Here is a 10,667-nt window from a genome sequence, read left to right as displayed (position 1 = left end):
CGTCCAACACCATCCCAAGCCTGTCCCACACGCTGCCCCCAGCCTGACCCTCACTGCCGATCAAAAACCGTTCCCAACCTGACCCACACCACCGTCCACCAAACATCCCCCGCCTGACCCCACCGCTGTCCACCAACCGCCCCCAGTTTGACCCTCACCACCGTCCAACACCGCCACAAGCCTGACCCTCACCGCCGCCCACACACCACCCCTAGTCTTATCCTCACTGCTGTCCACACACAAAGCCCCGAGCCTGACCCTCACCACCGCCCTTACACCGCCCCCAGCTTGACCCTCACCGCCACCCACGCACCATCTCCAACCTGACCCTCACTGCCGTCCAACAATGACCACTCCTGACCCTCACCACCAGCCACACACTCCCCAGCCTGATCCTCATCGAGGTCGAACACACCCTCCCAAGCCTGTCCCTCACAGTCGGCCACATGCTGCCCTCAGCCTGACCCTCACTACCGTCCACAAACCGTTCCCAACCTGAACCTCACCGCCGTCCCTGACCGCCCCAGCCTGACACTCACCGCTGTCCACACGCCGCCACCATCCTGACCCTCACTGCCGTCCACACACCGCACCCAGCCTGCCACTCACCGCCGTCCACACGCCGCCACCAGCCTGTCCCTCACTGCCATCCACAAACCGACCCCAACCTGATTCTCACCGCCGTCCCACACTGCCCCAGCCTTACCCTCACCGCCGTCCAACAACCGCCCCCAGCCTGACCCTCACCGCTGTCAAACAACCGCCCCCGGCCTGACCCCCACCACTGTCCAACACTGCCACAAGCCTGACCCTCACTGCTGTCCAATACTGCTCTAGCCTGACGCTCACTGCCGCCCACACACCGAACCTAGCCTTATCCTCACAGACGTTCACACACCACCCCCAGCCTGACCCTCACTGCCGTCCACACACTGTCCACAGCCTGACTCTCACCGCCAGCCAGCTACGCCCCAGCCTGACCCTCACCGCCGTGCACACTCCGCCACCAACCTGACCATCACCACTGATCAACACTGTCCTGAGTCTGACCCTCACCGCCGTCCACACACCGCCCCCAGCCTGACCCTCACCGCCATCTACACACCAACCCAGCCTGACCCTCACTGCCATCTACACACCGCCCCCAGCCTGACCCTCACCACCATCCACCAACCACCCTAAGCCTGACCCCACCGCTGTCCGCCAACTGCTCCAGCCTGACCCCCATCGCCGTCCAACGCTTCCACAAGCCTGATCCTCACCGCCGCCCACACATCGCCCCTAGCCTTATCCTCACCGCCGTCTACACACCGCCGCCAGCCTAACCGTCATTGCCATCCACACACCGCCACCAGCCTATCCCTCACTGCCGTCCAACTCCGTCACCAGCCTATCCCTCACCGCCGTCCACACAATACTCCCAGCCTGACCCTCACTGTCATTCACACAACGACCTCAGCCTGACCGCCCTCTCTGAACAAACACCACGCCCTGCCTGACACCCAACAGTAAGCGAGATATGCGGCTGTCCGGCCCCATCTCCGGCACTTTTATTTCCATGCCCAGGAACAAAGACACGGAGGAGTCTGTCCAAAACGTTTTCATTCAACTTTGCAAAGTCGGGTGCAGTTTCCCGTAGGTACACACACATGCATAATAATCTCCACACATTATATACACGTATATGTGGGCTGGGTCTCCTACTGCTGTCTTGACCAATGAGTGCTAGGGTTCCCCACTGTTTTCCTTATTTGGGTTCTGGTGCCTGCGATTATTTTGTTACTCACTTGGCCAATCAGTGTTCGAGCTCCCCGTTCTTTCCTTATATGGATGATGTTGTACAACTGAGGTTAAGGGCGGTCTCTCAGCTATCGAGGAAAGCTGTTACAATTGTTTCATTCATAAAAACATGGGGGAGGTCCGGCAACAGTTTCGAGTGTCTGCTTGTGTTTACTATAAGGTAGAAAAGATTAAAATGCAGCTAACCGTTTAAAAATTACACTACCCCCTACAAATCCCCCGTGTCTTTTCTTACGGCCTGTAATTTTTAAACCATAAGTTTCTTCTCCAGGGCGTTTAATAACTCCCGAGCTTGTTCATCAAACTGCCCGTCTCTAATACTACCCCCGCCCAAGAGGGATTCGCGTTGTTCCATCTCGAGATTCATTCGTTCAACCTGCCCATAGGGAACATCCCTCTTAGTAAGGGCGGTTTCGATCAGTCGTTGAGTTAATCCCCGGACGCAGGGAATAACACAACACCCAAGGGCAGTGAGTACCCCTGCCACCACTATACATGAGACAAGAAAGGGAACGACTACCCCAGGCTTCCAACCAGTCCGTGAGGCCAGAGTCGATGCCCGAGTTTTCGGCCAGTTCGTCCGCCAATGTGGTGAGTCAATCCAGGGCGCGGGTGATGGACACATCAGGGGCTGTGTTCTTGGGGATGAAAGTGCAGCACTGAGTGCCTATCATGACACAAACATCCCCCTTCTCTGCCAACATCATGTATAAGGCCAACCTACTTTCCCGCGCCATCCTACTAGTGGCGTCCAGTTGTTCTGCTATTCCTTTCACTGCATCCCGGGTATAATTAATGAACCTCTGCTGATTGTAGTAAATATAATTAATCCAATCCACGTTCTTATTGATAGTCACCCACCAGAACAGTGACGACTCAAAACCCGCCGCTATTTGGTTCCTAGCCTTGTACTCGTCAGGAACACCCCTGGGGACCCCTATGGCATCTAAATATATGTTATCATCGAAAGAGGTCTCCAAAGCTCTCTCAGTTCTTCCACTGGAACGGGGTTGCTCTTGTTTATCGAATGCCAGGGTGAATGGGATGGCCAATTGAACGATTGCACAAGTGCCCGTCCATTTTCGGGGCAGGGTCGGTCGCAGAACCCTCCCACCACAGTACCACCAGAGGTCTGCCCTAGGCACATGAATGTGGGAGTAATTCCCGCCCCCGGTAGTTTCATTGACCAGCCGAATTGATCCGCTGCACTTGTCAAATGTCCCCACATCGTTGTCCCACTGTAGTCCCGTCCGAGAGACGCAGGCCTGGTGCGTACCCGTTACCCCTGAGAATGATGGCGGGCGGGGCGCCCCCTCAGACCTGACGGGGGGAAACTTCAAACTCAAGGGTCGACAAGTGGAGTCGTTCCAGGCCTCTCGGTCCTGGTACAGCCTTATCATGCAGTACAAGGCTCGTGGGTGTTTCTCCCATCCCAGCGGGAATGGGACCACCTGAGGGTTAGGGCGGGCACTCGTGCATGCGTAGCAATCACTCTTTGTCATGCTCCTCACAGTATATTTGACCCATTCCATCCAGGCATTCGCCTCCCCGTATCCCGTATCTATTTCAAAGGTCTTTTCCAAATCCGTCACCTCAATTATTCTAATCTTTTCCTGCTCATCGGTGGCGGATGAGCCCCCAGACTCAGCTTCAATGACCGTGATATACGTGCAGCACAGCTGCACTCCCTCCTGTCCTGCCTGGCCCCCAACTCTAATACCCAGTATTGTTCCATTAAGGCTCGCCCCGTTGTTTCCCAAGTTTTTTATGGTCAGATAGAGCGGATTGCACTGATTCTGCCCACAACCCTGTCCAGGGGTGATGGGATCACGGACAACTGACACCATAGCCTGGACCCCGGGGGCTGGAGGCCTATGTATGCCTTCCCTACCATGCAATTGTAATACTAACGTCTGACCCTGGAATCCCCTTTCTCTCTCTAGGTTCCGCTTAGTTTGATTCAGTTCATTTTTAGTCCTACAGTGCACCAACCCACATAGGTCTAAGCTAAATGTGTGTGTTGGCTTGTTGGCAAGCACGGAAATGGAGAACCACTGACGGTCCTCTACTTGTTTTTTTCCGGAGGCCAAATTGGGTAACACGCACACTATGACCCAGCCCAAGGATAATGGCATAGCAAGTTAACAACACGATTGACCACATTTTGTCGCGACACCTGTAACCAGAGGGCACAGTTCCTTTAGACTCGCCAATGTCCGATTAATTTGTTCTCAGGGTCTCTGTTCCTTAGATGCCTTTGTCAGAGAGGTTCGTTCGTCCTCCGTCGGTTGTGGTACTGGTCCCTTGACTCGAGTGTAATGTGTCCAGCCCTTTTCGGCCGTACGGACAGCCGTTTCGGTCGTCAAAAGTACCAGGAAGGGACCGTCCCAAGTTGGTTCGAGGGTACGTTGCTTCCAGCTTTTAATCAGGACCCACTGACCCGGCTTGACGGTGTGCACCGCAAACTCGAGGGGCGGCGTCTGTGCCAAAAGTCCCTGTTGGCGTAAACGAGATAGAGCAGACCCCAGAGCCACCACATATTTTTGCACAAACATATCCCGAGACACGAATACAGGAGGTTCCCCCTTCGGCCCATGGAACGGGAGGCCAAACAGTATTTCGAAAGGGGAGACGCCCAAATCCCGCCTTGGCTGGGTGCGAATTTGCAATAGGGCAAGGGGTAGGCATTTGGTCCAAGGCAGGCCGATTTCACTAGTGAGTTTGGTTAGCTGCTTTTTGATGGTCTGGTTCATTCTTTCGACCTTGCCCGAGGAGGGGGGATGCCAGGGGGTGTGCAAATCCCAGTCAATCCCCATTGCTTGCACTACATTCTGGAGGACGGTCGAGGTGAAGTGGCTCCCCTGGTCAGAGTCAATAGCGCGAGGTAGCCCAAATCGTGGGATTATTTGTTCGAGTAGAATTTTGCTAACCTGAGTTGCCGTTGCCGTGGCAGTGGGGAAAGCTTCCACCCATCCTGTCAGGTGATCTACTATTACTAATAGATACTTCAGGCGACCTATGGGGGGGAGCTCAGTGTAATCTACCTGGACATACCCAAACGGCCTATAGGCCGGACTCCTACCCCCTTGTCTTGCATGCTGCCGCAGCCCCCTTTTGTTAATCTTTCGACATGTTATGCAATCTCCTGTGACCTGCTTGGCTACCGTGTACAGACCAGGGTGAGCATATCGGCGCAGGAAGGCATCACACAGTGCCTGGGCGCTCCAGTGACCCCCTTGGTGTAGGCGGGCAATAATGTCCCGCGTCAACGGTCGATTTAGTAGCTGGCGGCCATCGGGTAAGGTCCACTTCCCTTCTCTATCCTTTGTACCCCCCAGAGACGCAAGAAGAGTTTCTTCTTTGTCAGTAAACGTGGGCACTTCGGTAATTTCGGATATCTGGGGAATCCTTACCAGGCCGTTTATTACTTCCTTCCCCATCCCGGCCAATTTTGCCTGTTCATCTGCCAATTGATTCCCCAGGGTCTCTATTTTATCGTCTTTCTGGTGCCCTTTCACATGTACTACAGCAATCTCTTGTGGAAGCAACAAATCCTCCAAGATCATGGCTACTAGTTCCTCGTGGACCAACTCCTTTCCTCTACTATTTATCATTCCCCTTTTCTTCCAGATCTTCACAAAGGTGTGTACTACCCCAAAGGCATACTTAGAGTCAGTGTAGATTGTCCCGGCTATTCCCTTTAAATTCCTCAGAGCCCGGTGCAAGGCGGACAATTCGCACGTTTGTGCGGACCAGGCATTCGGTAGCCGTCCACTTTCCACTAATTCCCAACCAGTCTCACTAATGACTGCATAACTGTTGTGTCTCTTCCCATCTATCACTCGAGAGGACCCGTCAATGTACCACCGCCTTCCTGCATGTAAGGGGGTATCCCTCAGATCTTCTCTCACTTTACTCTGGTACTCTATTATGTCTGAACAGCACTGTTCCAGTTCCTCCTCCCCTTCCCCTTTCCAAAGAAAGTCCGCCGCATTCTGGCAGCCCCCGACTTCTATTCGGAGGTCTTCTCGGTCTAACAATATGGCTTCATATTTCAGAATTCTCGAGTCAGTCAGCCACCTCCCGGCCTTCTGATTCAGGATAGTTCTAACCTGGTGGGGAGTAGTGACTGTCAAGGGGGCCCCGAAAGTCAACTTCCTACTTTCCTCTACCAGCTTTGCCGTGGCTGCCACTGCTTGGACACACTCCGGCCACCCTCGGAGACTGGATCCAGAATTTTTGACAGGAAAGCCACGGGCTTCCTTTCTCCCCCCACCAATCCTGGGTCAATACTCCAAGAGCGGTTCCCTTTCTGGAGTTCACAAAGAGACGAAATGTCTTACTAAAATCCGGCAAGCTTAAAACAGGTGCGGTCATCAATTTTTCTTTTAGAATTCCAATTAACTTTTTCTCCTCCTCCTCCCATTTTATTCTGTTGGGTGCCTCCTCAATGAGTTTTAGGTACAAGTCTTTAGTAAGGGGGGCATAGTCGTCTATCGATAACCGACAATAGCCTAAGAGTCCCAAGAACTTTTACAACTCCCTCTTGGTCGTTGGGAGGCCTAGTTCGATTATTGCCCGCACTCTTTCCGGACTTATTCGTTTCTGTCCCTGGCTTATCAAGTGTCCCAGGTACTTAACCTCTTTCTCGACATATTGGAGCTTCTTCTGACTCACTCTTAACCCCTTCTCAGCTAGGTAATTTAACAGGGCATTAGTCCCAAGTAGGACATCCTCCTCCGCAGGTCCGGATAAAAGGAGGTCGTCCACGTATTGTATAAGCTTAAGGGCCGGGGACAAGGTTAGTCCCTCCAATAATTGTTCCAGAATCTGCCCGAACAGAGTCGGGGACTCAGTGAATCCTTGGGGGAGCACGGTCCACCTGTACTGCTGTTTTCTGCCAGTATCAGGATCCTCCCATTCAAAAGCAAAAAGATCCCTACTGTCCTTATCCAGGGGACACGCCCAGAAGGCATCCTTTAAGTCTATAACACTAAACCAGCCGTGGTCCGGGGGTATTCGCCCCAGAATAGTGTATGGGTTCGGTACCACAGGGTGCCGTACTTGGACAATTTTATTTACTTCCCTCAGGTCTTGGACCATTCGGTAGCTCCCGTCCGACTTCCGGATCGGCAGGATGGGGGAATTGTATCGTGACATACAGGGCTCTACCATCTTTTATTAGGTCTTCCATAACTGTCTTCAGGCCCTGCCTCCCTTCCCAAGAGATGGGGTATTGGCGCACTTTGACGTCGGGGCTCTGGGGCTTTAATTTTACCTCCACAGGTCGAATTGCGAGTCCCCCCCGGTTCCCTTTGGCGACCCAAACCCTAGGTCTATCTCAGTCAATCGGGACTCACTAAGGTATGACATGGTAACGGCTAATTCATCCTCTTCTCCCACTTCTATTCGTAATCCGAAACGGACTATCAAATCCCGTCCCAACAACCCATAGGGAAGATGGGGGAGGTGAAGGAGTTCCACCTGGAGCTCCTCCTCCTCCAGCCGCAAGGGTTGTGGTTCGAATATTTTCGCACTAAAAACGCCACCCTTAACTCCTGAAATGTTTAATGTTTTAGCTTGGAAGCCAACCCCCCGAGGATGGAGGGGAATTGAGGACCTGCCGGCGCCTGTGTCAACTAAGAAGGTAACTTCTTGTCTAAATGGGCCCACCCGTAAATTTACCAGGGGTTCTTGGTAGGCCCGTGTTCCGATCCTCGCCTGACTTCCCTAATCCATTTGTTCACGCTCCATTTCATATATCCCTTCTCTTTCCCTTTTAAACTCGGGACAATCCCTTTTGAAGTGTCCCAGTCTCCCGCAATGGTAACATCCGGCCATCGGAGGCCGCTCAATTCCATAAGATCCTCCTCTCTCACTTCTGCCCCGTCTCGCTTCTCTCCCTCTCCAACTTTTCTTCGACGTTCCTCTTTCCACCCATAACCTCCCTCCCTCATTCTTGTGGATTTACAAGCTTCCCGTACGGCTGCCACCACCATTTTTGTCTTCTGCTTCTCCCTTATTACATCCCTCTGAACGTACACCTTCTGTGCTTCCCGTAATAAGTCTGCAACATCTTTTTCAGCCCTATCCTCCACTTTCTGTAATTTCTTCTGAATGTCAGGCCATGACTTAGTCACAAAGTGCACCTCAAGCATGCCCTTGCCTATTTCCCCATCGGGGTCTAAACCTGAATACTTCCGCATGGACTCCCGCAAACGGTCTAAAAACTCACTCGGGGATTCATCCTTTTTCTGTCCAACTTCGAATGCTTTCGCTAAATTCCGCTGTTTGGGCACGCAGGTTTGGATCTCCCTGATTATAAGGCTTCTGAGATCTGTCATATTTGCCCGTCCCCCCGCGTCGTTATGATCCCACCGGGGGTCCTCTAAGGGGTACTTCTGCTCTCCACGCTGAGGGCCGTCCTGATGCTCCCTATCCCAAATGGCCATTGCACTATTCCGGTTCATAACAATTTCATCGTAATTAAATAGTATTCTCATCATGGCCTGCAGTTCAGCCCATGTGTATATACTGGGCCCCAAAAATTGGTCCAGTTGTATTCCCACACTGATGGCGTCGTCCAGTAGACGGGGTAGTTCGTTACGGAGTTGCCGGATATCCCCAGAATTTAAAGGTTGTACTACGAACCCAGTCCGTTCATTCCCAAACGGCACCTCTCGTAAGGGGTTCAGCTGTTCAATATTGTCACTCCTCCCAGCTCTCAATTCCTCTTCTCGACCTTTCCGCATCTCGAGTCGGACTGATTTCCTAGTGCCTGGGGTGGGTTCTGCGCCCCCTCCAGTGCCCCCCCCCCCCCGCCCCCCCAGCAGTCCCTGCCTCACTGGTCGTAGCCTGCTGGGAATCGGATTTATACGTCGCAGGAGGGTGGTCCGCGCTGGACGCCTGGTCATGCGCGGGTGGTATATATGGCGGCGGGGCGGACGGTGGCAAACTGTGGGTGAGGATGTCCCAAGACTTCTGGGGCTTCCTCGGGTCTGTTTGTGGAATCAGAGGATAGAGACGCGTGGGACTCTCGCCATCGCCCGCCAACCAGGCGGCGGCGTATTTGCTCTCTTCTGGGTCAAACGGTTGTTTTCTGTTAACATATACATTTAGGATTTGACACACCCAGTCTTCATCAGACCCATACTCGGGCCAAACTACCGAGGGGGCGCGGATAGGTTCGTTGGTCCATATAAAACAACAATATTTTATCATGGTCTCCTTCTTTAAGTCCTTCGTTCGACTACTGTCCGTCCATAGACTTAACTTCCGACCTAATGGACTATCGGGGGGTATTTCTTTCACATTTGCAGTCTTCCCTGACTTCTCCTTAGTAAATCTAGAAGTCTGATTTCCCATGATCTATCTTCGGTCCTGGTCTTAAACGCCTAAAACGTTTTCACAGATGACCGTCAAAACCACAATTTCCCGTGGTTTATCTTTGGTCCTGGTCTTAAACGCCTAAAACGTTTTCACAGATGACCGTCAAAACCACAAATTCCCGTGGTTTATCTTCGGTCCTGGTCTTAAACGCCTAAAGCATTTTCACAGATGACCGTCAAAACCACGCGGTCAACAAGGAAGAACAAAAAAAAACTCTTACCTTGATCCGTGCACGGAGTTGTCTGGCCTTTTTAAATGTGTGTACCCCCGTGTATAGTCACTAACCGGTCGTCCCAACACTCGTCCGTGTGTTCCTTTTTCCAGGATTCAAAATTATTTTTAAATGAGCCGGGTCACATCCTCTCTTGGCCGACGGCCGACGGACCAAGCTGATCAGTGAGAAGTATAAATATATACCAGACGCGTGTTTGTTGTGATCAGGCTTGATCCGTGAGCCGAAGAGACTGCCCGCCCCCCCCCCCGGCAATAATTATTTCATACCGGACGAGCCCCCAATTGTGCGAGATATGCGGCTGCCCGGCCCCATCTCCGGCACTTTTATTTCCCTGCCCAGGAACAAAGACACGGAGGAGTCTGTCCAAAACTTTTTCATTCAACTTTGCAAAGTCGGGTGCAGTTTCCCGTGGGTACACACACATGCATAATAATCTCCACACATTATATACACGTATATGTGGGCTGGGTCTCCTACTGCTGTCTTGACTAATGAGTGCTCGGGTTCCCCACTGTTTTCCTTATTTGGGTTCTGGTGCCTGCGATTATTTTGTTACTCACTTGGCCAATCAGTGTTCGAGCTCCCCGTTCTTTCCTTATATGGATGATGTTGTACAACTGTGGTTAAGGGCGGTCTCTCAACTATCGAGGAAAGCTGTTACAATTGTTTCATTCATAAAAACATGGGGGAGGTCCGGCAACAGTTTCGAAAAGACTAAAATGCAGCTATCCCTTTAAAAATTACACTACCCCCTACAAAACTCCACACACTTAGTCGCCTGAGGCGGGAAATGAACCCAGGTCTCTGGCGCTGTGAGGCAGCAGTGCTAACCACTGTGCCACCGCGCCGCCCACGAGGTGTAAAAGAGAGAGAGGGGGGTGAGAGAGAGAATGGGTGAGAGAGATGGAGGGCCTGAGAGAGGGGGGTGAGTGAGAATGGGTCAGAGAGAATGGGTGAGAGAGAGAGGGGATGAGAGAGAGGGGAGAGAGAGGAGGGTGAGAGAGGGTGTGTGTGAGAGTGAGGGGGTAGAGCGAGAGAGAGATTGTGAGAGAGAGGGTGTGAGAGAGAGGGGAGAGATGAGAGAGAGAGCGGGATGAGAGAGAGGGGTGAGAGAGAGAGGGTGAGAGAGAGAATGGGTGAGAGAGATGGAGGGCCTGAGAGAGGGGGGTGAGTGAGAATGGGTCAGAGAGAATGGGTGAGAGAGAGAGGGGATGAGAGAGAGGGGAGAGAGAGGAGGGTGAGA

The 10,667-nt window shown here is 52.6% G+C and overlaps 1 pseudogene; it reads right to left on the bottom strand.

Annotated features, from left to right (window-relative positions):
* Nucleotides 1-1,661: 1,661 nt before the first annotated feature.
* LOC148138577 (uncharacterized) lies at nt 1,662-9,594 on the bottom strand (annotated as a pseudogene).
* Between the last annotated feature and the right edge of the window lie 1,073 nt (nt 9,595-10,667).

The sequence above is a fragment of the Chiloscyllium plagiosum genome, unplaced genomic scaffold (assembly GCF_037043375.1).
Source record: "Chiloscyllium plagiosum isolate Xiang-an unplaced genomic scaffold, Cpla_swu_hap1 HiC_scaffold_40, whole genome shotgun sequence".
Lineage (NCBI taxonomy): Eukaryota > Metazoa > Chordata > Chondrichthyes > Orectolobiformes > Hemiscylliidae > Chiloscyllium > Chiloscyllium plagiosum.
Note: the sequence above shows the minus strand (reverse complement) of the source record. Positions and strands in the feature narration are given on the sequence as shown.